Source organism: Dunckerocampus dactyliophorus, chromosome 15, assembly GCF_027744805.1.
Source record: "Dunckerocampus dactyliophorus isolate RoL2022-P2 chromosome 15, RoL_Ddac_1.1, whole genome shotgun sequence".
Classification (NCBI taxonomy): domain Eukaryota; kingdom Metazoa; phylum Chordata; class Actinopteri; order Syngnathiformes; family Syngnathidae; genus Dunckerocampus; species Dunckerocampus dactyliophorus.
The window spans coordinates 23,646,223-23,671,759 of NC_072833.1; the positions used below are offsets into that span (position 1 = coordinate 23,646,223).

Genomic DNA, 25,537 nt, shown 5'->3' on the forward strand with positions numbered 1-25,537 from the left:
GTCAACAGGCAGCAATATCATGCAACCAACACGTATCCATCTATATATCTGAGAAAGACTTTCAGGTCTTTAGGGCACAACCAGAAGATAAAAGGCACATTTTCTTAAACGTCACATTCAATCAGCTTACAATGAACACGACCGAGGCCGCCTCTGAGAATTGAATCAGTTTCCGTGATGGTCTGTTTTACTGAAATACAACAGAGCTCTGCTGGGAGAGGACGACTGGAACCTGACGTCTTTCTGAGCAGAATGTTCCTGCATGTGGACATGATACGTCCTCATCAAACAGACCACGAGGGTTCTCGCATCCCATAATGTTAAAAATATGACATAAGGGATTTAAAAAACATTTACTTGATTTAAATAAATTAATAAATGACAGAATAAATTATTTACAAAAAATTAAAGACTTAAATAAAAGTGTAAAAAGTAATAAATATTTTTTAATTATATAAATCAAAATAATAATGTAAATTGTAAAACAAATAAAAATAAAAATGACTTAAATAAAAGTATAAAAATAATAATACTAAAGTAACTTAAATACAAGTGTCAAAAGTAATACAAATAAAAGCAATTGACTAAAAAGTTAAAAAGATAAAATAAAAATAAAATAGATAAAAATAAAAATGACTGTAAAAAAAAAGACTTAAACAGTCATTTTTATTTTTATCTATTTTATTTTTATTTTATCTTTTTAACTTTTTAGTCAATTGCTTTTATTTGTATTACTTAAATAAAAGTGTAGCAAGTAATACAAATACAAATAAAAATATATATAAATGAAAAATTGTAAAACATAGAAAAAAATAAAATGAGTTAAATAAAAGTGGGTCATGACTTAATGACCATTGGAAAATGTGGGTCCCAGGTTGAGGCCATTCGAGAATCCCTACTCTAGTAAGTCCATGAGAGCAGAGGCCCTGGTGGCAGTTTCACACTCCACTTGTGCATCTTACGCTTAACAGTCGGGGTTTAAAAGGAGGTGGAGGCTGCAGAGACGACACAAAGAAAGCATTGAGCGCCGGCGGCTGCTCCACGTAAACACACATGTCCATCCGGGGCTACGAGGGACGAGCTCGTGCTCCGCTCGAGCGAGTCCAAACAAACTGACAAGGAGAAGAAACACGCGTCTAATGGCTTCTGGAGAAAATGGACCCGTCGGTTTCTTAGAAAAACATCAGAAATGGGAGTTAAAAGGTGTTCGTTCCAAGCAGGAGTGACACTTTTGGTTGTGAGTGTGATGACATCATTACGCCCACTGCTCGGACGCCTGCTCTCTGTCGGAAGTCCAAAAGCAGCAGCAGCAGCAGCAGCAGCAGCAGCAGCAGCAGCGGCGGCACCGCTGACTTGAATCGGATCCAAACCACAAGTGTCAAAACCTGCTGGCATTAAGGGCCTGCCAAGCTTTGAGACGCACTTGCACTTGTTTGGTGGCTGCTTACGCCGTATGATCTTTAAAACAGGTGTTAAAACTTTGAAAGGTTTCCAGCTTTTCCTTGAATTAACTTTTCAGTCACATGCATGCTAAATAATACACCACGTGGTAACCGCCGGAACGGGCAGGGCAATTTAGCCTTTTGTCGTTAACAAATTGTTCCTGTGTGGCGACGACGACGGGGGCATGTCTCTCACCCAGTATAGGCTTGTGGGTTTGGGGGCGTGGTTAGTAAAAAGGGGTTTTAGGGTGCACAAGTATCTTGTAATTGCCAATTTCCGTTCATTCTGTTGGGAGCAGTGGAGAAACAAAGTCCATCTTGGGAGCATCTCCATTGTGTGCTTCTTCTAACTGCCACATTGGTGGCCCCCACGTGATCCGCAGTGTGGCTGACTGCCATCGTTCCTCCACAGTTACATTTGTCTGTAACGCCAAATTAGCCCACAATGTGACACTAAAGATACGCCTTTGCACGCCGAGGGCAGACGCCAAACTGTAAATGACAGAAATGGCATTCTGTCATGTAGCGTAGCTCCCCGCTTGTCGCAACAGCGAATGGCGATAATCAGCAAGCAATCGATACGGCCATAAAAATGTCTACTTTTGACTCCCTCTCCGCCCTACAAACCCCTTCTGCTAGCTTGACATTCTCCTCTGATTTTGGATCAACATTTGCCATAAAAGCGTTGTAACTGTTGTAATTATTAGATTAGATTCAGCTCCAGAACCCTTGCCGTCTGTCTTCAACATGCCTCACACACTTATTAAACGCATTTCAAGTATAAAATGTATAGGCGTATAAGTTATATATAACTTTTGCTACAGTGTGTTAAAAGTCCACTGACCGAAGTGCAAAATCTCAACGCTTGACAAAAAAAACATTATCAGAGAAGCATAAAGACATAAACATGTTAAACATACTATACATTTGACCTGCATTATAAATGATTACCTGCTTATGTTGAATGACATGCATTTTCTGCAGAAAAAATATTTTTCTGAGGAAAAAACAAAAAAATTATTATTATTATTTTTCAAAAATCCGCAAATTTGCTCGGCCATGAATGCTGAATCGCTTTATTTCCATGGTAAATAAAGATAAACAAGATAAGACTGTTTAGTTTGTGTGTACAAAGGTGTCCAAAGTGCAGCGGCAGGGCCATTTGTGGCCAGTGGCTGTTTTTTTTTTTTTTTATTGGTCGAGCGGCATATTCTAAAACTACAATTAAAAAAGAAAACTAAATAAAAAGACAAAAAATTGCAAAAAAAATCTCACTTTATTTCACAAGAATAAAGTCAAAATATTAAGAAAAAAAGTTCTAATCGAACAAGAAAAAGTGTAATTTTATCATTTTATGAGAATAACTTTGGAACATTAAGAGGAAAAATATCATCATTTTTAGTAGCATAAAGTTGAAATATTGAAGAAAAAAGACCTATTTTTTTTTAAGTCAGAACATTATGAGAGACGAACAAAACAACAAATAAAGTTTTGATTTTTAGGAAATCAGTTTGCGGAAAAAGCTATATTGTTACGAGATTAAAGTCCAGATTTTATGTGAATAAAGTCATAATTACGAGAAGTAAATTTACAAGGAGAAAGTTGAAATAGTTGGAAAATGTATAAACAACAATAATGCCATTTTAATAGTTTAGAGTTGAAAAATTAAAGAAAACATACTTTATTTTTTTAAAGTCGTACTCTTACGAGAAACATAAACAAAACAAAATAAAGTTGTAATTTTTTAGGGAGGGAATGAAGTCAAAATACTATGGGAATAAAGTCAGAATATTGCAAAAAGAAAGCTGAAATATTTGTAAAGTAATTAAAAACAACAACAACAACAAAAATGGGAGAAAAAAAAGCAAAGGGCGAAGTTCATACAAATATTTTTCACCGATATCACAAAGCCAAATCTTTTCTTGAAATATAACTTCTTAGCATATCTTACAAAATACCAAAGTTTTTTATTTTTTCAGCATGTGGCCCTTGCTGGAAAGTTTGGACACCCCTGGTTTCATAAAAGAACAAAGTGCCGACCTGTTGGATATGAAAGGTATTCTTAAATTACTGCTGTTGCGATCTGGCTCTAAAATTAAAATGTAATTGAAATGTAATTAAATTCTTGGGGAGGTATAATGATAATGGTAATATAATATTAGGGGGGAAAGACTGACAAGATAATGTGGTGATGAAGCTGCTGAAAAATGCTGCTTTGCTGCTGCAAGGCGTGTGCTTGTCTTACTTCTCTGTGGCGGAACTTAATGTCTTCTTCACCGTGGCATTCAGAAGCCTCCATCACGCCTTTGAACACAAGAGCCAAAGAAAGGCCTCAAACCACACGTGTGGACGTCTCGTTGACACTTCAGCGAGTGGTTTGGCCGAGTGTTTGTGTGCACACACATCACTTCACTCTCTCTATTAATAAACCGCCGTCTTCATCAATGCACACTTTTCATGTGGGATGCACAAGGGCGGATTTGCATTTCGACGTTGCTTCCTAGACCTCGGAACCGGCCCAGCGCATCGAGAAAACATCCTTTCAGCAAAGCAATAATCCGGCGTGAGTTACTCTTGCAGCAATCTGCTTGTTTGCATAGTCGAAAAGCTTAGCTCTCGCATGTGGACTCACTCACGGCGCCGCTGTAAGAGAGCCAGTGTGGAGATTGATCAGCTGGGCCGCGTCCAAACCCAGGCCCGTCCTCTGCAGGCACACCAAGCGTAATAACTCTCGGCTGGCGTTTTGGCTTTTCCCCGTGCAGGCGCAAAGAGGAGCGCGGGGGAGGACGAGCCAACGTAGAGACGAAGTGCGGCGTGATTGCCCTGACACCCGCCGCACAAAACACAACGGCTGGCTCTCAGATGTCTGACCCACTTTCTGCTCGCCTGCTTTCTCGCGACATATGGAAGCACGCTCACACACAGCCTCCAACACGCTAACCGATGAAGGACAACATTTCAAGGCATGCCGTCGGGCCGCCAAGCCGTCGTGTGGAGACAATCCTTCACAGCCTGAGGTTGCGATGCAGCCAGTTACCATGGAGACAAAATAATCACAATACACAATCCCAGCCCGAGTACCAAGTTATTTGCTTACATTGCCTCAGCAATATGATTTCATTGCGCCAAACTGCCAAAGAAGGATGTCAGTGTTTCCTATACAGGTACATTCATTTATCAAAGACATGATAATGGGACTGTCCGTGAAGCTTGTCGTTACAACTGGATGGCGTCGTAGCTCTGATTGGTTATCATTTATCAGCTCGTGGGAGACTTCTGACTTGTCATTGTTACCTTCATGAATATATACTGTGGAGTGAGCGATAGGGTGGGGCATCGAGTATCGATGGGAACCGGAACTAACATACTGTAAAATTTCAATTGCTACTTTTGGTGATGGACCAGCCAATAGTAAAGTAATTCATAAAAAATTCATACAATAAAAAAAAAATCATGGAAACATTTAGACAGTTCATCCAAGAACTTTGGTTTGCGCCCTCAATTTTATGACCCTACCTCTGAAAAGAATCGGAATCGAGAATCGTTAGGAACCAGAATCGTAACGAGGGCTCAAAATCGGAACCAGAATCGCTGAAATTCAAACAATACCCAATCCTAGTGAGTGAGCGTGCCATGTTGGATTATTTTCAGTCTTTCTGTTCATTTCTCTGAAGAAAGTCACCTGTCCTTCCGCGGCATCCCATGAAGAGTGGCACAAAGAACAGTGGAAGTTTCTAATTAATTTGAATTAATTTATTATAATTAATTATTAATCATGATAATAATAACAAACTAGACACCTGAGGGCACAATCACGCTTCACCTGCAGGCTTCTAGGGTGAGGACTCCGGATGGACACATCCATTCTTTAAGGAATTCCACCTCCATTAGGGGGCTATATTTGTCCCTTGGGGACTTTGTCTCGCACAATGAGCCCACGGATTTGGGCTCATTTGGTCAAAGTCCAAAGGAAACGAAGTAGCAGGGGAGAGGGATTCTGGGATTCTCCTCCTTAGGCTGCTGCCCCTACAACCAAAACTCGCAGAAGATAAGCAGAAGATGGATGGATGGATGGATGAATGGTCAGTCTGTACGAGGAGTTTATCAAAATACAAGCGCTGGTCTGCAAAATGAAACGACTGGTTCTAACCAAAATATTGGCTTCCTGTGTGTTTTCGAACACGGTTAGGCTGACTTTTATGTTCACCCTGTCACAACAGACATCTCCGCCAGATTTCATGTCGATCCGTGAAACTGGTGGCACGCTACAGGGGCAAATGTAGCCAGGTTCATATGTACCAGCAAAAAAGATGATTGGTGATTGGTGAGTCACATGTTTTCCAGAACCGTGCAGCCCAATTTGTCATCGTTGCTCCTCTGTCGTTTGATCTTTTCTTTGCAGAAAACATTTCCGAAGTGTTTCGGATGAAGTAATAGCACATTGTGTTCCTTCAATTGAATTCCTGAGTAATAGCTCTGCAATTAAATCGCAATGCTGTCACTCGTATGACTGCTTGCCTCTCAGCGTTCACACAGTTTGTCTCAGCTTTCCAACATTAGAGTTGGGTATCTGCTGGTTCAGGATCTCATGTTGGAAGCAGTGCAAGAAGAAGATCTGCTTGAGATGTTGGCTCATGGGTCCGGGCGTGGGCGGAGGCGGGAATACATGTCGTCGCATGTACTGTACGTGTGCATCATTATGCATGAGAGGCAGAGGAGCGCTTCAGCGGGCTCGGCAATCAATTATTCACATGCTGCCTGGCACTGATCACACAATCAGCTGGCACAGAAATGTTTGACTCCTGAGTCAGGTTGATACGTGCTTTTCATTCATGACAACAATCAGCTTTGAACCCGAGCACCGGGACGGTTAACTTACGCATGAATCATACAACTGACTTCATTTTCCAGCAGCACAATTTCACTTCATTCACCTCAATTATTTTGGGAAAAAACAGACATGAAACGTGAGCGGGTTAACAGAACCAGAACATCATATTTTTTTTCCTTCTTTGTTTGCCTAAATGGATCCCATCTGAAACATCTGCTATGTAAAAAGTAGAATGACGTTACTGACAGAGTTTACATGCGCACAACACTGCTTTTAAGGTTGATGTTGTCTTGAAGCAATTTGTTTGCATGCACAAGCAACAACGAAAGAGTGGATCCTAGCATATTCGCAATTCAGCATTTGCAACCCCACATATTTTTACCCCAACCCCCTAACCCTAACCCTAGAGGGGAATTCAGAGCCCTTCTACCCCTCGCCCTAGGAAGAACTCCTACTTCTGGCCCTATTCCGACGTCTAACCCTAAGGGGGGGGTGAACTGTCAGTGAGAGGTAGGGAGGACTCAGTTTGACTCTTGAATACACTTGTATGCTTCACTGTTCTCCATTTTGTTGCATTGCGCTGTTTTCAGTTTTGAGTTCAAAAAAAATAAATGAATAAATAAATAAATAAATATTAGAGGTTTCTCAATAGTATTTCAAATCGGGGGGCACAAAAACATTTCTGTCCCCCGATAGGGGCATGACAGAAAATAATTGAAAACCTCTGCCCTAACCCAAGATTCAGCATTTCACAATTCACAAATTTTTGCCCTAACCCTAGGGCAGGGGTCAGCAACTCGCGCCTCTTCAGCCTCCTTGTTGCGGCTCCCTTCGCTGAGTGCTGTGATTTTTTTTAACACCAAAGCAGGGGAAATGTGCATTTTCAAAAAGAATGTGAAATATCCGTAAGTCCGTGAATGTATCTAGACTGCGTTCTGACTGCTGATTGGATGAGCAAGGGACGGGAAGGTCAGCTAGTGTATGCAGTGAGTCTCACTGGAGAGAAAAATATTGAGGGAGTTTTGAGTTGAGTCTGAAGCAAGTCACTGCGCAATAAAATAAAACTACGTAATTAACGAGAAGTGCGCTGTAGCTACGTGTTTGGAGCCCGTGACACACTAATCGCCGAGGTAGTGACTCTGGGAGAGGCAGTGTGCCGCGGGAGCTGTATTGACCCCTTGCGACCGCTGTGAGGAGAGGCGGACCTCTCGGCAGCAACCACAGAACAATACGTACTTTCACTTAGTTTACCAAAAACCAAGGCCTACATTTGTCGCTAGTCGCTTTTGGGAAAATAAGTCACCAAAGTCGCCGCATTTAGTGAGAAAATGGCCAAGTTGGCAACACTGGGCTGCACATGGAAGAGGAAACTGTTCACAGATGGAAAATACATGGAAGAATCATTCAGAAAAATGTCAGCATCTATTCTCCCAATTAAAAAGTTAACAAGAAATTATTCAGAAAATGAAAGAGTGCCTCTGTCTGCAAAGACAGTCAAGGACACGACATAGAATGGACCCAATAGACACAATAGAATGGTCATTGATGATAATTCAGCACAGCCGTAAACGCTGTTGAGCAAACAACACTGATACGCAGAAATGTGAAACCTGATTAACTTTTTAATGTTAAATTTGGCTACATTTTGTTTTCATTTTACACAAATATGTGAAACACAGAAAAAGGATTACAGACTTCAGTGTTTAAATGATTTCAGAGTAGACCGACACATGCTCACTACACATGCTCGCTGCACAGAAATTAAAATTTTTACAAGTTTGTAACCTGTGGAATGTTTTGCAGCTCCAGACTTTTTTTTTTACTGGAAGAGGAGGCAAAATGGCTTTTTTGATGGTAAAGGTTGCCGAACCCTGCTCCAGGGAGAATTCCAAGCCACTAACCTTTATGTGAACACTAATATCCTGACCCCTAACCCGAATAGTCGCGATTCAACATTTGCAACCCCGCAAATTTACCAATTTTTACCCTAAACCTAACCCCAGACGGGAATTTCAAGCCCTCCTACCCCTAACCGTAGGGAGAATTCTTATTCCTGGTATTATAATTATTAATAATTATTATTATTAGGATTATTCCCCTAACCTGAATATTTGCGGCCCCACAAATTCACTAATGTTTACCCTACCTACTCTACCTATGATTTTAGGGTTTTACCCTAAAACCCCCTAACTCGAACCCAAGGGGGGATTCCGAGCCCTCCCACCCATAGGGGATTCCAATTCCTGGCCCTAACCCTAACCTACCCCTGACCTGCATATTCACGATTCAGCATTCGCAACCCTGCTAATTCATAAATTACCTTAAACCTAACCCCCAACTCTAACCATAGAGGGGATTCTGAACCCTCCCATCCCAGCCCTAGAGGGGTTTCGTATTCCTGGTCCTATCCCAACTCCTAACGCTAATCCACGATTCAGTATTCGCAACCCTTACCTTAGCCTAACCCCCTAACTCTAGTGGGGATTCTGAGCCCTCCTACCACTAGCCCAAGCGGGTGTTCCTATTCCTGGCCCTATCCCTAAACCTAACCCGCATATTTGTAATTCAACATTCACAACAAATTCACACATTTTTACCTTAAGCCCCTAACACTAACCCCTAAGCCCCTATCCCTGCAAATTTATAATTTTTTTTTTATCAAAACATAATTTTTTTATTTGTGGGAAAACCCACCAGTTTGTGCTTCTAATCACCAGAATTACACCGCTTATTGCTAGAAAAATGCCTACCTCACTCACGGTGCAACTGAAAATAACACAACAAGTCAGACGTGTGGAACAAACAATCTAACTGTACCAAGCGGACTATGCGGGTATAGACGCTTACACACTAACATACATGCAAAACATTTTTATTTGGCTTTTATTTTGCTGAGAAGCCCACATGCGCACTTCCCTCATTGGGAAGTTACCCAGCCCGACTGGACAAAAGAAGCCGACCATTTTTTCGCTAATTATCATGTTAATTTTTCACTGGCATCCAGAGCGACAACTAGCTGCTAATAATACAAAAGGCTTTATTTTTAACTCTCAAGGAGGCCCCGCAGCAATAACTGCACTGGAAATAAATGTAATGACATAGTAGACATGCAGTGTCTTCATAATGTAGACACTGATGACTGAAATATACAGTAAGCATGAAAAACATGTCAGATAAGCTAACATAAAGGTCAGTCAGAGCAGCATAGAGAACACCATGGCGGTGGGTGGGCGTGGTTAAAGCAAAAGAGCAAGGGTCATCTGTGGTCAACTAATCCTTCCGTGTCAGATAAAGCCTGCTCATGCATGTGTGTATATTTATATGGTGCACTGCATGTGGGGGTAGGCAATGCAGCGTAAACAATGTACTCTGTGTGAGAACACATCAAGTCACTTTGCACTAAATGAGCTGTGTCGCGTCTCTATTTGCGCTAAATCACATTCGCAGCGCCTCTCGCACACAAATAAGGTAGGAGGGTCAGCTGGGTCCGCCATACCGAGCCGCTACAGATGTGACGGCCCGCCACTGGCACAGATGGACGCCGTCCAAAGCGGACAAAGGTCGGCGACGCGAGCGAGAGCGCGTCCAAATCTTCTGCTTGTGCCTGTGATGTCGTTTGTTTTGTCAAGCATGGCACTAGGCAAACATCTGAACAATGGAGCCTTTCACTCGCTATCAGCGAGTGCTTTTTTTTTTGCAAGATTAGAGTGTGCGATATGAGATGAATCATTATCAGTGTCTCCCAAACATTCAGTACATCTACTACATGTAACAGCCCGCAACAAATACTTGTACATTTGGACCGCTACAAATACATTTGGCCCTAACCTCAACTCTAACACCTAACCACAACCCTAACCCTACCCCTTTATCCTAACCCCTAACCTCAACCCTAACCCCTAACCCTTAATACTAACACCCAACAACAAGCCCAACCCAAGTACTCAGACCCCTCAGATCCTCTTGGTCAAAAAAACGACTACAGTAGCTATTGCTGGCCCTATCCCTACCCTTAACCCGCATAATCACGATTCAGCATTCGCAGCCCCACAAATTACAATTTTTTTACCCTAACTCTAACCCCCTAACGCCAACCCTATGAAGGGTTCTGAGCCCTCCTACCCCTAACATTTCCTATTCCCGGCCCTATCCCTAGCCCTCGTTCTAACCCTAACTGAAGAATGTTAATTTGTGAATTATGTGAGTAAAGGAAAAAGAAGAGAAGGAAAAACAACACTTTTGCTGGGCTGTGATGCACAGTAACGGCCAAAGGACACCTAAAAAAACAGCAATAAGTCAGCGTGGTGAACAGCTGACGTAGCAACAGTTGTGTGAAGCATCCACTGCTGTGTGTTTCCCGCGTGGCGCGGCACTGACACACAAGGGACGGCTAAAGCTACTTTCGGGAGTAGAGTCCAGCGTTAGCATCGTCACACTTCACACATATCACCTTTCATCCGTGCCGAGGGAAACATTAGCACAGCAAATAGACACACACAGCATATAATGGCCGTGTGTGCGTTTAATTAAGATTGTACGGGCCCTTGGCTGCATTACATGACAACAAATACGCCCGCTGCCAGATCAGCAAATCACTCCCGCATCATCTCGTCGCTCGCCTCCAACGCTAGCAGGTGGAGATGAAAGGCACCGCCTGGCTGGCGGAACAAAGATGCTGCCTGGCGTACGTGACTTATTGCATGTTAATTATTGTCCAAATGGCCCACATTCCTCCAAAGAGCAACTTTAGGCTCTTAAAGGCTTAATTAGCTAAAGAATTGCTGCTGCTGCTGCTGCTGTTGTTGTTGTGCAGCGGCTCTGTACACAATATCAGGATTTAATTATCGCAGTTTTTTTCACCCTCCAGCAAGCTCGGTCTTATTTATTTGGATTATTTGCTTGTTTCACACCTAAAGCTGAACAAATTCCCCTTTCAACCGAGCCAATAATGAAAACAATGCAGCGTGAAGCGAGGAAACTGCTGATGTTCGGGAAAGGCACTTTCCATTATTACCGCGCTTATTTGTCTCCATGCCATCCAAAGACACACCTTTGCTATTTAATCAATTAGCACCGTTATCACTGAATCAATTATCATTAGCTTCTGATTGACTTTGCGTCCGCAAGCTGAGGGATTGATAGCTAACAGCTACTGAAGACCCAAATTAAGCTGGCTGTAAATACGCAGTAAAGACCGACAACAGTGGTGTTCAAGGTGCAGCCCGGGGGCCATTTTCAGCCATTCCCCCTGTTATAATTATTATTTATTTACAGGGGCTCCCCGCATATTTTCGATTCAGCATAAGCAGCCATGCTAATTTGCAGATTATTGGACAAATATCAATTAAGTTATTTCGTTTTTCCTCAAAAAGCACATCTCATTCACCCTAATTCGGTAATCATTTATAAATTCGCCATAATACAGTTCAAATTACAGCATACATGTACCACTGCTAACAGAAGCAATTTTTACACACTTATGTCTCTATGCTTCACTGCTAATGTTTTTTCGTCAAGCAGTGCAACTTTGCACTTTGTTTGGCGGTCCTTGAACGCACCATAATAGTGTGCTGAGACACAAACGCTTATTTGGCTACAGAAGCACGAGCTTTGACAGGCATCGGTCGTCTTACATTATCGTTTGTTGATGGTGAGTGCCTATGCATTTTTGTCACCAAGCATTGAGATCTCGCACTTTGCTTGACAGTCCTTGAACGCACCACACTTGTGTGCTGAGACGAAAGAATTAGTTTAGCTACAGAAGCACGGGCTTCAACAGATATCCATCTTCTTACATTATCACTCATTAGTGGTGAGAACCTTTGCATTTTTACCACCAAGTGTTGAGATGTCGCACTTTCAGCGGTCCTTGAACGCACCATAGATGTGTGCTGAGACACAAAGATTTGTTTGGCTACAGAAGCACAAGCTTTTGCAGACATCGGTTGTCTTACGGTAGTGTGTAACTATGTGTAATGCTAAGGCATTAGCCACATACGTACACATTCATCCTAGCGTGATTATTTTAGGCCTCGGGAGGAGTGGGGGGGGACCTGCAGAGCCTGAAATTGTTGTTAGCGCTTGACTTTCCACCCACATGAAGGGAATTCCTTTCCTTGCCACAACGCCAAGTGTTTATGACACAGGCACGATTTACGATCGTGGGAGCTGCTGGCGAAGCTCGCCACTTGCACAGTGCCATTTTGCCGGGCCGGCACCGCCGCACCTGCCGCTCGCACGGTGTGGCGGAGAGGGCGGGGCTGAGGGCGGTCAGCTGTGTAGGCGACACCTGCGCCTGCTGCTTCAAGAAAGAAAGTATCTTCCAGCCCGGCGTGATAACCTCTTGTCTCCGTCGCCATGACAGCCTGCTTATCAGCTACCCCAACCTCCACCCCACCCCTCTGAGGCTGACCTCATCCTTTTCCACCAGCAGCAGCCGCACAAAAGTTAACTGCTTCTTTTCTCCACGTAGCTGATAGTGTAACATGTGTAACCATGGTAACAGTCTACCTACCCTCACCAGAAACCATGAATGAAACATAGCAAGCGCCATAAATACCTGGTAATACCGGAACAATGTACAGCATTTTGGTTTAAAAAAAAAAAAAAATTTTATACAAAAAAATAATTAATAAAATGACTTTTTTTTTTTACTTATGAATAAAAAATAAAAATTTAAAAATCTATATTTTCATGTAGATTTTTGTTTTCGCAAATAGCTTTTCCCTGACTAAAACATATCTCACTCACAATAAGTGGGTAATACCTTCTAACAACATGACAATACAAGTATAGCATACATGTACCACTGCCATATAAGCCCGCATTTTTTACAAGTTAATGCCTTTTTTGCTTTACTGATGATGGTTTTTCCTCAAGCGAGATTTCGCACTTTGTGCGGCAGCCCTTGAACACTTGAACAGCCCTTGTATGCTGTAACTGGCTCTTCCATGTGTTTATGGATGATCTTCCATTATCGTTCTCTAGTGGAGAGTAGCCATACATTTTATACTTCAAATGTATTTAATAAGTGTGACAGGCATGTTTAGGGCTTCAACCTGGATTGTGTTGAGCAAGAACAACAGCAATTGAAGAGAGAAAGGGGAGGGTTCTGGAGCTGAACAGTCACTTCCATTGCAAATGCTGATCTGAAATCGGAGGAGAACGTCAATTAGCGGAGGGTTTGGAGGTGGGAGGGCAAGCCATGTGACAAAATTAGGCATTTTAGGGACGTATCAATTACTCGCACTTTTTCGCATTTCACTCAGAAAGCATGTGAATGCTGAATGGAGAACACACAAGGATCCACTGTATGCCCAGCTAGCGCTATGCGCTCATCTAAACACCCTGCCGATCTATTAGCCCCCTTGCGGTGCGCACACCCGTGATGATCAGATGACATTTAGCGGTTGGCCTCATTCACCCGCGCTGAATAGATCCTATGACGCCGCCCACAAGTCAGCAGCATATGGGTGCTATAATCTAATTAGGCAGGGGCACAAACACACACACACACATGTGGGAAAGCGCTCCGGGCCCTGCTCCCTCGCGGCAGTCATGTCAGGTCGCACTGGTGGTAAACAAGCGAGTCGTCCTCTGCATGCATCCAATGCAGGACTGCAGGATTGGACTCATGGGTCAATAAGACGCTTGTCGACACTCTCTGAACCTGAAAGACCCAAACCTTGTTCATTGTTTTGAGTCCCTCATGCTAACGCTAACAGTCGGGTGAGAGACGAAAAGGCAAAACAAGAGCGCTGACCTACGCCAAGGACTTTAAATTGTCATTTGAGGCCATAATTCATTGTGCAGAGAGAGCTATGGTGCTTTGGCACTGGGTATCAATCTCACACCAGCTACGTGAACCACTACACGAGCCTTCTGAAGGAGCTGAATTGAGTTGCACAGAAAATGTGCAACCTTTTTAGCGGAGCTGCACTTTTCATCATCTCAGGTCACCACTTCCTGCTTTGGTGTTCCTCATATGGAACGCGGCAGACCACCTCCAGCAGGTGGAGAAGAAACCGCAGCACTTCCCATCATGCCCTCGACCCTCTCTCGCCACCTCTGACATCATTACACAGCCGACCGGAGCAGGACGTCAAGATTATATAAGAGAGCACTCAGCTGCCCCGGCGAGGGGACCTGCAGGGGATGGGTGAAGGCGAGGAGCTGCAGGAGGAGGAGAAGGAGGAGGGGTGTAAGGAAAGGGGAAGAAAGCCAAGAAGAAAGAGGGTCGCAATAAAAAACTGGGAGGCCCTGCTGGGGTGCTGGCTGCTGGGAAAGAGCGAGGAAGGTCACGCTGGGCCCCTGAAGGAGGCCCAAGAAGGAGGAAGCACAGCAGGTCACGTGGGGTTCCTCCAAGCATCCATCCCATCACACATACGCAGACAAGCCATCAGGAGGAGAACAAAACAAATGTCAGAAAGTTGGATTTGTGAGCGGCTAATCATTAACTCAGTGGGACAAGGTTGCAATGCTAAGCTAATGATTGACGGGTAGTGGGCGTGTCTGCTGATGGTCAACACCATGTAATAATAACGCATGAAGATCATACTGAAGCACATAAACATGATGCATGTGTGTGCTACTTTGTACACACTCATGGCTGCATGTTGATGGACTGTTTGTGTTTGTGCGCGTGTGCGTGTGTGTGGGTGTGTGTGGTGATGCACAACATGAGACAGCAAACATCTGGCCAGATGATGAGCCGCTAATGCAGCCATGGCGGATCAAGACGGATCAAGTGAGTGTAAGCATCCGCGTGAGATTAAAGTGGAACAACCTCCTCCTCATCATCATCATCCCTGGGTCTTCATTACACCAAGTGATCCTCATCGACCCGCCTGCGCGTGCACGTGTGCATGCTTGAGAGAAAAGCGCCATTCGGGCAGAGGACGAGGAGGAAGGACGCCGCTCGGCTCATCTGTCAAACCCGCGACGTCGTCACTTACCGCTTGTTACGTGGCCTGCTCGGCTCGGTCCTGGAGGGGGGCGGGGGTCCTGCGGGGGTATCGTGCACGTCCTAGTGTAGCTGGAGCGGGTGGCGCGTGCCCGCCCTCCCCCCTTCTAGCCGCTGTGTTACGGTCCTGCCAACGAGCGCTGCTGTCCGTCCAAGAAGGTGCTTCGGCCGCACGTCGCTGCTTTCCGCCTGTTAGCCGCGCTTTGCTTTGCTAGCTTTGCAGAGAAGACAGTCAGGGGGGACACGCGGAGGCACGCGGGTGTCTTGCACGCGCTGGCTCCGCCTCTCCGGAGAGCACGCGTGTGTTCGCCGACGACAACGATCTAGCGCACTCTAGGGGGACCTCGGTGCACCGCAGCCACTGTACTCACTAACATCTTCAACAAGCCGCCTGTGGTGACCTTTTTTATCTGCTTCATCCCCTCCTCATCCTCCTCCTGCAGCCTGAGGGGAGGACACAACAGTCAGTACAGCTAAAGGATTTTCTGCTGAAAGATAACATACAATTCTTAAAGATTACATTTAAAGCTGTATCACATTACGCACTCAGAGCCTCTTTCGTTAGGTTGCTCCATGGACGTGGGGAAGGGGCGGGGCACATACTTTGTGGACAGTTTTGGTCCACTGTAGTTTTTACTGTCCAAAAACGGTATTACGCTATATTAAAAGAAAACATGTCAAGCGCTAGGACCAAGCGGGAAACGGTCGCGCAACCTGAAGCCGGTTTTCCCTTTAGACTGCCCACAAGCTCATCGACTGGCTTAGCCGATGTTTTTTGCTAGTGTGTGATTGGTCGGCCCTGCTGTAACTTCCAGAAGTGACAAGTGTTTTGGTGAGCTAGCCCACTGATCTGTAATATATATCTGGATACACCATACGTCGCACCCGCTGGTGCATCTCGTACGTAGCAGACTACATTGGCACAGCGTACATAGTGTACAAAGCAGATGAAGAGGCTCGCAGAACATCTATATTTTAAAATAGAGAGCGGGGAGATTCTCCCATTCCTTCAAGTAACGCAACCTTCGTCCCTTAAAAACGATTTGATACGTTATTCTCTATCTTTTGGCTATATTAAATGTACTTTTTCCCCTTCCAATTCTCATTGCCTTTGGGACAAAATTGTACTGTGCACCCTGGCTCAGCACTCCCCTATAGCAATGATAGTTTTACTCCTCTAGAAAGAGATTTTCATTTGAACTGCATATCCCATCCCTTTTTTCCACTAAAATCCATGGTCATGATCCTTTACTTTTTGTTTTACTTTCATACAATTCACTGTGCTCTCGTCTGTACAAAATATGAATCATAAAAGAGAGTGACTTTGGACAAGTTTTAAAATCATGTAACATTTTTCTGATTTTTTTTCTGATTTTTTTTGTTTGTGTTATGAAATAGAAATAACCTCTTTTCTGATATAGAAATATATTTTAACAAAAACCACAGGAATAATATGTAATATCATATGTAATAATATATAAACATTGTTTCCATATGGGGGTTCAATTTAAATTGGGGTAAACAAAAAAAAAAACGTATTTTTTATATTTGCAAGCATCTGCAAATTATTTAGTAGTCTAGTCGCGGTTGTTTGTTTACATATCCCCCACGGCCCCCCATGTAAAGCCGTTATGACTCAGGTATGGTATGATATCGACAGAATTTTTTTAAATGATCATACCCGAGTCCTTATGACCAAGCTCAAGCACACCTGTTGCGCGAGGTTAACCTCGCATTTAGTGTGAGTGGGTAACAAACTAACAACAGACTTAACAACTCACAAGTTCTCACATAAGTCATTGTCCCAGAAGTGGTTCTTGTGAGTGGTAATATGGCGGCCGCGTGGCTTCACAAGTCATTGACCAAAGATGTATCCAGATATATAATACAGATCAGTGGAGCTAGCCAGAGCCTTTGCTCATATGCCACTGTAAGATGTAGTGATGGAAATTTCTGATCTTTTTAGAGAGCCGTTTTTTTTGGCTCGGTGCACTAAAAAGAGCCGACTCTTTACAAAAACATAGATCCATCTCAATAGACAAATTAGGTCAAAATAGGTCAAATCTCTTCATGCAAATCTCTTCATCTCTTCATTCTCATTAACGAATCGGCTCTAAGAGCACTTCAGCTTGTTTACCCCCCCCCCTTTCCCCCCTTCAGTGTGGACACAGAGACGCTGCTCCACATCTTAGCCCCTGACATTTCCCTTTCACAGAAAAAACAAGAGGAGGGAAAAACTAATCGGCTCCCAATTGCCTCCCAAAAACGCAAACCGGATCTTGTCCTTCATTTCAAAGAGCCGGCTCTTAAAGACGATTCGTTCACGACACATCACTAGTAAAATGCTGAACATGTGGGACATCTGGTCTGCCTGGGTGATGTCAGCTAGATGGATTTTAATTTCATTTAACATAGCATTTTACATAACATAACGTTCGTTTGAGTTTGTGCCCGTGCGTGCTCATATTTGGTAGTCAAAAATGTTAACACGAAACACGGTTTTATAGTTTTACAATTATGGTTTTACATGCAGAAATCACATCAAAATACATATAAATGATACATGAAAGGGATAAATGAACATTTAAGGTTACATTTACCTTCACTGAAGACAAAATGTGATAGCGACGTCAACAAGAGGCATGAGTTATTTCTTGAATTCAAGGCAAAACAGGAAGATGGTGACCGGTTTAATCTTGTTGCCACACAATGGTAAAAGTAACCTTAAATCTTCATTTATTGCTTTCAATTGTAATGTATATGCATTTGGAATTGTTTAATGCATGTAAAACTACAATTGTACAACAATTAACATATTTGACACTTGCGGTGTGACTGTGTTACTTAGCAAAGAGCTACAGCGTCATCCACTGATGAGATTAATTGAGATCTATCAGTCTGGAAAAGGTTATAACTCCATTTCTAAAGCTTTGGGACTCCAGAGAACCACATTGAGAGCCATTATCCACAAATGGCCAAAACACCGAACAGTGGTGAACCTTCCCAGGAGTGGCGGGCCAACCAAAATGACCCCAAAGAGCGCAGCAAAAGACCCAACGGCAACATCCAAAGAAATGCAGGCCTCACTTGCCTCAGTTAAGGTCAGGGTTCATGACTCCACCATAAGAAAGACACTGGGAAAAAACGGCCTGCATGGCAGAGTTCTAAGACCAAAACCACTCCTGAACAAAACAACATTCAGGCTCGTTTCAATTTTGCCAGAAAACATCTTGATGACCCCCAAGACCTTTGGGAAAATGCTCTGTGGTCTGATGAGACAAAAGTTGAACTTTCTGGAAGGTGTGTGTTGCATAAAAGTAACAATGCATTTCAGAAAAAGAGCATCATACCAACAGTAAAACATGGTGGTGGTAGTGTGATGGTCTGGGGCTATTGTGTCGCTTCAGGACCTGGAAGACTTGCTGTGATAAATGGAACCATGAATTCTGTTGTCCACCAAAAAAATCCTGAAGGAGAATGTCCGTCCATCTGTTGGTGACCTCAAGCTGAAACCAACTTGGGTTCTGCAGCAGGACAATGATCCAAAACACACCAGCAAGTCCACCTCTGAATGGATGAAGACTTTGGAGTGGCCTAGTCCAAGTCCTGACCTGAATCCTATTGAGATGCTGTGGCATGACCTTAAAAAGGCACTTCATGCTGGAAAAGCCTCCAATGTGGCTGAATGACAACAATTCTGCAAAGATGAGTGGGCCAGAATTCCTCCAGAAGAGACTCATTGCAAGTTATCACAAACGCTTGATTGCAGTTGTTGCTGCTAAGGGGGGGCCCAACCAGTTATTAGCTTTAGGGGGCAATCACTTTTTCACACAGGGACATGTAGCTTTGGATTTTTTTTCTCCCTTAATAATAAAAAGTTTCATTTAAAAACTACATTTTTTGTACAGTTGTGTTGTCATTGACTAATATTTAAATTTGTCTGATGATCTGAAACATTTAAGTGTGACAAACATGCAAAAACATAAGCTATCAGGAAGGGTGCAAACACTTATTCACAGCACTATATATAAGGCCACAACATTGTTGGAGGTTTTTTTGAATCCTCTTGAGATGCTGTGGCATGACGTGATTGTGAGACCAACATGCTAACAACTAGGCCACCATGCGGCCCTTGTTTTTGTTTGTGTCTCTTGTTTTTCTTTTTTCCTTAATATTTCAACTTTATGCTACTACAATGAGGGTTTTTTTACTCATAATATTCCAATACTATTCTTGTAAAATGACAACTTTTTCTCCTTTGATTACAACTTTTTTCTCTTAATATTTTGACTTTATTCTTGTAAAATTATGGCTGATTTTTCCATTTTTGCTATTATTGTTTTTTTTGCTTTTATTTTTCTTGTTAAATTATATTTTTAGAATGTGCCGCGGGCCAACAAAGAAAAGGGTCATGCGCTGCAAATGGTCCCCGGGCTGCACTTTGGACACCCCTGTGCCATAGGGTTTCTACACAAACATAAGGTAAACATTGATTCAATTGGAATATGAACAAATAACATCTTCAATATGATTTGTGATGCAAATGATGATGCACCAAAATTTTCCTTGTGTCCAGACACCCTGTAGTCCCAGGTACGGGCCTCGATACAGCTGCACCTAGCGTGCCTAATGAACTGTCCTGTTTGTGTTGAGTCTTGATCACTGTTTGCAGAAGGCCGACGCTTCATGTGAGCGTGGCTAATGCGGCCGACACACCGCACGAAGCCTGCCGGTAATTGGATCTCCCTCGGTGGCGGCGTCCTGCCGAGGTTTTGGTCTCGCTTTTGAAACAGACATGATGGAGCAAAGGGGGAAAGATCAGCATCAGGGTGACGCATCCTGTTACTGTGATGGAGTCTCAAAGACTGTTTAGATGAGCGGCGGTTATCAGGATGAAATGGAGGGAGTCGTGTTGCGTGTTTGTGGACTTATAAAGGATGGCACACACAATGGAGCTTTGTTGCTGGTATCATGTGATTCAACATCAAACAATATGACTGTGATAGCTGTTTTTGCAATCTTGACTGACCCTGAACTTGGTATCCCCAAGACCAGGTAGCCAAAGTGCATGAATCGCTATGGAAACGCAGTACCATTCCATGTACTGACACCCGCCGAGTCGTAAGCACGAACGTGAGCGCCAGGCGAGCCGGGCCGTGGGGAACGCTTCCGTGGAAAGGGACATCTGGCCTGGGCGGACGGTTGGATGAGTAGCACGGGCGTCCAGATGGATAATAGCCCAGCTATGTAAATCCAACAGACTGGAGGGAAATACGGACGCAGGCTTTATCTCCGTCACTGAACCTCAGGTTGTTCGTGGGCAGCTGTCCGCAAAATGTTTCAACGGTGGTACACCCCAATTGGTCTGCAAAGTCTTCAAAATACTTGATATTGTTACTGTCCTGTATACTGCATCCTGTGTTGCCGCTACTGGGGGCACACGTCCAAGGCATCAATAAAGTCGTATATGATGTAATCTAAAAATAATCCTAAAAATCCTGACTTCTATAAAGTGAATCAATGACTCTAAATACTAGTTTCCTGGTTTTATACTTGTATCTAAAAAAAACTTCAAAAGGGCGTTATTGTCCGTACAATTGTTGATACTATGAGGGCCATTCCGCCGAATCAGTGCCACATCAGTGTTTTCTGTCCCGATTCCTAAAATGACACTTTACCATGAAATATAATCATGTAAATTCTTCAGAAGTGTTTTTTTCATATCTCTTACTCCTTATCCCAGCTATACTTTAAGTTAATTTTATCCCCCCCCCCAAAAAATAAAAGATTAAACATATAGTTAAAATTCACACTTTAGTCGCATACCTGGGTACTGTTACCCTAACACAGGCGTATCTGGTTTTTTTTATTGGCCCAAGAGAACTTAAAAAAAACAACAACAGCAAAAATGGAAAAATCAGCAGTAATTTTACAAGAATAAAGTCAAAATATTAAGTGAAAAAGGTTGTAATCTAGAAAGAAAAAAAATCATAATTTTATGAGAATAAAAAATAACGTCATTTTAGCAGCATAAAGTTGAAATATTAAAGAAAAAATATGCTACATGTTATTTTTGTAAAAGTTGTAATATTATGAGAAACAAAACAACAAATAAAATTGTCATTTTTGGAAAATTTAGTTGCAGAAAAGTTGTAGTGTTACAAAAATAAAGTCAAAATATTATTGGAATAAAGTCATAATTAGGAGAAGAAAATTTAAAAGAAGAAAATTGATATACCGCATTTTCCAGACTATAATTCATAGAAGTCGCACCAGCCAAAAATGCACAATGAAGAGGAAAAAAGGCCAATAAAAGTCACACTGGACTACTACTACTATAATTTGCATTTTTAGGGGGAAATTTATTTGAGAAATCAGAGACCAAGAACAAACATTTAATCTTGAAAGGCAAGTTATAGTAATAACAATAAAATGGACAACAACAGGCTAAATACAGTAAGCGTCTGTTAACGTACAGTAATGTGAATAGGTGGTATGTTCATATTATCATATTAATATTATCATATTAACAGTTCTTCAGATAACTATAGCCTAAACCCACAAAGTCATTTCATCTACATTCCAGCCAAACCATGAAAAAAGTGCGACTTATAGTCCAGAAAATACGGTAGTTGGAACATTTAAAAAAACAACAACAACAGCAAGAATGAAAAAAAACAGCTATAAATAAAAGAATAAAGTCAAAATATGAGAAGAAAAAAATTGTAATCTAACCAGAAAAAGTTGTAATTTTACAAGAAAAACATCTTAATATTATGAAGAAAAATAATTTTAGTAGCATAAAGTTTGAATACTAAAGAAAAAATATATTTTTTTAAAAGTCATAATATTATGAGAAACAAACAAAAAAACTTAGAAATTTGTAATTTATGGGAAAATAGGTTGCGGAAAAGTTATAATGTTACAAGAATAAAGTGAAAATATTATAGGAATAAAGTCATAATTATATTCTATCCATCCATCCATCCATCCATTTATCCATCTTCTTCCGCTTATCCAAGGTCGTGTCCCAGGGGCAGTAGCCTAAGCAGGAAAGCCCAGACTTCCCTCTCCCCAGCTACTTCGTCCAGCTCCTCCCGGCGGATCCCGAGGCGTTCCCGGGCCAGTTGAGAGACATAGTCTCTCCAAACTGTGCTTGATCTTCCCCAATGCCTCCTACTGGTTGGACGTGCCCTGAACACCTCCCCTGGGAGGTGTCCGGGAGGCATCCTGACCAGATGCCCATGCCACCTCATCTGGCTCATCACAATGCGGAGGAGCAGCGGTTCTACTCCAAGCTTCTTCCGGATGACAGTGCTTCTCACGTTATCTCGAAGGGAGAGTCCATCCATCGTATGGCGAAAACAAATTTCGTCCGCTTGTGCCTGCGATCTAGTCCTTTCGGTCACTATCCAAAGCACATGACCATAGGTGATGATAGGAACGTAGATCGACCGGTAAATTGAGAGCTTTGCTGTTCGGCCCAGCTCCCTCTTCACCACAACGGACCGATGCAGAATCCACATCACTGCAGATGCCGCGCCAATCCTCCGATCCTCCGATCGATCTCGCGTTCCATCCTTCCCTCACTTGTGAACAGGACCCAAAGGTACTTAAACTCCTCCACTTGGGGCAGGATCTCATCCCCGACCCTGAGATGGCACTCCACCCTTTTCCGAGCAAGAACCATGAACTCGGACTTGGAGGTGCTGATTCTCATCCCAGCCGCTTCACACTCAGCTGTGAACCAATCCTGTGAGAGTTGAAGGTCACGGCTCGATGAAGCCAGCAGGACCAGATCATCTGTAAAAAACAGAGACCCAATCCTGCAGCCACCAAACTGCAACCCCTCAATGCCCTGGCTGCGCCTACAAATTCTGTCATAAAATTAATGAACTGAATCAGTGACAAAGGGCAGCCCTGGTGGAGTCCAACCCTCACTGGAAACAGGTCCGACTTATTGCCGGCAATGCGAACCAAACCCTGACACCAGTCATACGGGGAACAAACCGCCTGAATTAGGTGGTCCGGTACCCCATATTCCCGGAGTACCCCCCACAGAATTCCTCGAGGAACATGGTCGAATTCCTTCTCCAAGTCCACAAAACACATGTAGTTTTTTAATCACCTTGGCAACCTCAACCCCAGAGATAGGAGAGCCCACGGCAGAGTCCCCAGGCACTGCTTCCTCATTGGAAGACGTATCAGTGGGATTGAGGAGGTCTTCGAAGTATTCCTTCCACCAGTATCGAGTCGAGGTCAGCAGCACACAATCCCCACTATACACAGTGTTGACCATGCACCGGTTCCCCCTCCTCAGACAGCGGATGATGGTCCAGAATCTCTTCAAAGCCGTCCAGAAGTCATTCTCCATGGCTTCTCCGAACTCCTCCCATGTCTGACTTTTTGCCTCCAGAGCTTCAGGCCGCTTGGCCTCCAGTGTCCCATGGGCCAAAAAGGTCCGATAGTTCTCCTCCTTCAGCTTGACGGCATCCCTCACCACTGGTGTCCACCAACGGGTTCTGGGATAACCGCCACGACTGGCATCAACCACCTTACGGGAACAAGGGAATCAAGGGAATACAAGGGAATCCCCTGAAGGAGCACTCTCCAGCACTCCCTCTAAGGACTCCAAAAAGAGCGGGTACTCTGAACTGCTGTTTGGCGCATAAGCAGTCAGGACCCGTCCCCCCACCCGCAGGCGAAGGGAAATTACCCTCTCGTTCCCCGGGTTAAACTCCAACATACAGCCCCGGAGCCAGGGGGCAGCAAGAATTGCCACCCCCGCCCGTCGCCTCTCACTGCTGGCAACGCCAGAATGGAATAAAGACCAACCCCTCTCAAGAGGACTGGTTCCAGAGCCCTTGCTGTGAGTTCAGGTGAGCCCGACTATACCTGGCCGGAACTTCTCCACCTCACGCACCAGCTCAGGCTTCTTCCCCACCTGAGAGGTGACATTCCACGTGCCCAGAGGTAGCTTCTGCAACCAAGGATCGGACTACCAAGGACCCCGCCTTCGGCCGCCACCCAGCTCACTCTGCACCCAACCCCTTTGGCCCCTCCCACAAGTGGTGAGCTCATGGGAGGGGGGAGCCATGCTACCTCTATGGGCTGTGCCATACCGGACCCCATGGGTGCAGGCCCGGCCACCAGATGCTTGCCATCGTACCCCACCTCCAGGCCTGGCTCCAGAGGAGGGTCTCGGTGACCCGCGTCCAGGTGAGGGTTATCTTGGTCCAAAGTTGTGTCTCTTCATTGGGGTCTGTTGAGCCACTCTTTGTCTGGTCCCTCACCTAGGAACTGTTTGTCATGGGTGACCCTATCAGGGACGTAAAAACCCCCGACAACTTAGCTCCTACGATCATTGGGACACGCAAACTCCCTCACCACGATAAGGTGGTGGCTCAGGAAGGAGAATTATATTCTAACAAGAAAAAAAGTTGGAATTTTACATGAATAAAAGGAGGAAAAATAACGTCACTGTACTAGCATAAAGTTGCAATATTAAAGAAAAAAATTAGTTTTTAAAGTCAGAATATTTTGAGAAACAAACAAAACAAATAAAGTTGTAATTTATGGAAAATTTGGTTGCGGAAAAATTATAATGCTATAAAAATCAAATATCAAATATAAATTTCAAGATATTATGGTAATAAAGTAATAATTCCGAGAAGAAAATTTATATACTTGGAAAATAAAAAAAATAAAAAAAAAACATCAGCAGAAATGGAAACAAAAATGGTTTCATTTTATGAGAATAAAGTCAAAATATTACAAAAAAAGGTTGTATTTTAACAAGGACAAAAGTTGCCAATTTTATGAGAATAAACTTGTATATTAAACTTGTATATAAACTCTTTGGACCACTATAAAATAGTGCCGTTTTAGTAGCATTAAGATGAAATATTAAAGAAAAAAATCATTTAGCTCCTCCGTGAGCCAAAAGTAAGTTCAATTATTTATTTTTCTGTACACAGTTGTTCCTTGCCACATCACAGTTTGAATTTTGCAGCTTCATAGTTAGCATAGTTATTCAAAAAATATATTAATTCATAAATCATGCTTTTTTGTGGTTGAATACGGCCTATTATTACCGGTAGTCAAAAAAAATGCATATTTTACGTATTTGCCTAAAGCATTTTCAAGTATGAAAATGTCTAAATGAAGTACAGAACAAATATATATTTGTATATTAGTTGATGCTATGTCGTATTCTATGTAGTATTACACATTGACTTAATTTACGACAATGTTTAAGCCTTGCTGGGGGTCTTCTATCTCTGGAGTGATCTTTCATTCTTC

At 43.1% G+C, this 25,537-nt stretch overlaps 1 protein-coding gene across 5 annotated transcripts in view; it reads right to left on the minus strand.

The window, feature by feature from the left end:
• LOC129168095 (thyroid hormone receptor alpha-B) overlaps positions 1–15,572 on the minus strand; it is a 132,491-nt gene extending 116,919 nt beyond the window's left edge. For 3 of the 5 annotated variants that reach the window (XM_054752969.1, XM_054752965.1, XM_054752967.1), the window contains exon 1: positions 15,228–15,572. The gene's annotated coding sequence lies outside the window, so the exon portion shown is untranslated. The remainder of the gene's footprint in view (positions 1–15,227) is intronic. The other 2 variants (XM_054752970.1, XM_054752971.1) reach the window with 1 other exon arrangement.
• Positions 15,573–25,537: the final 9,965 nt, after the last annotated feature.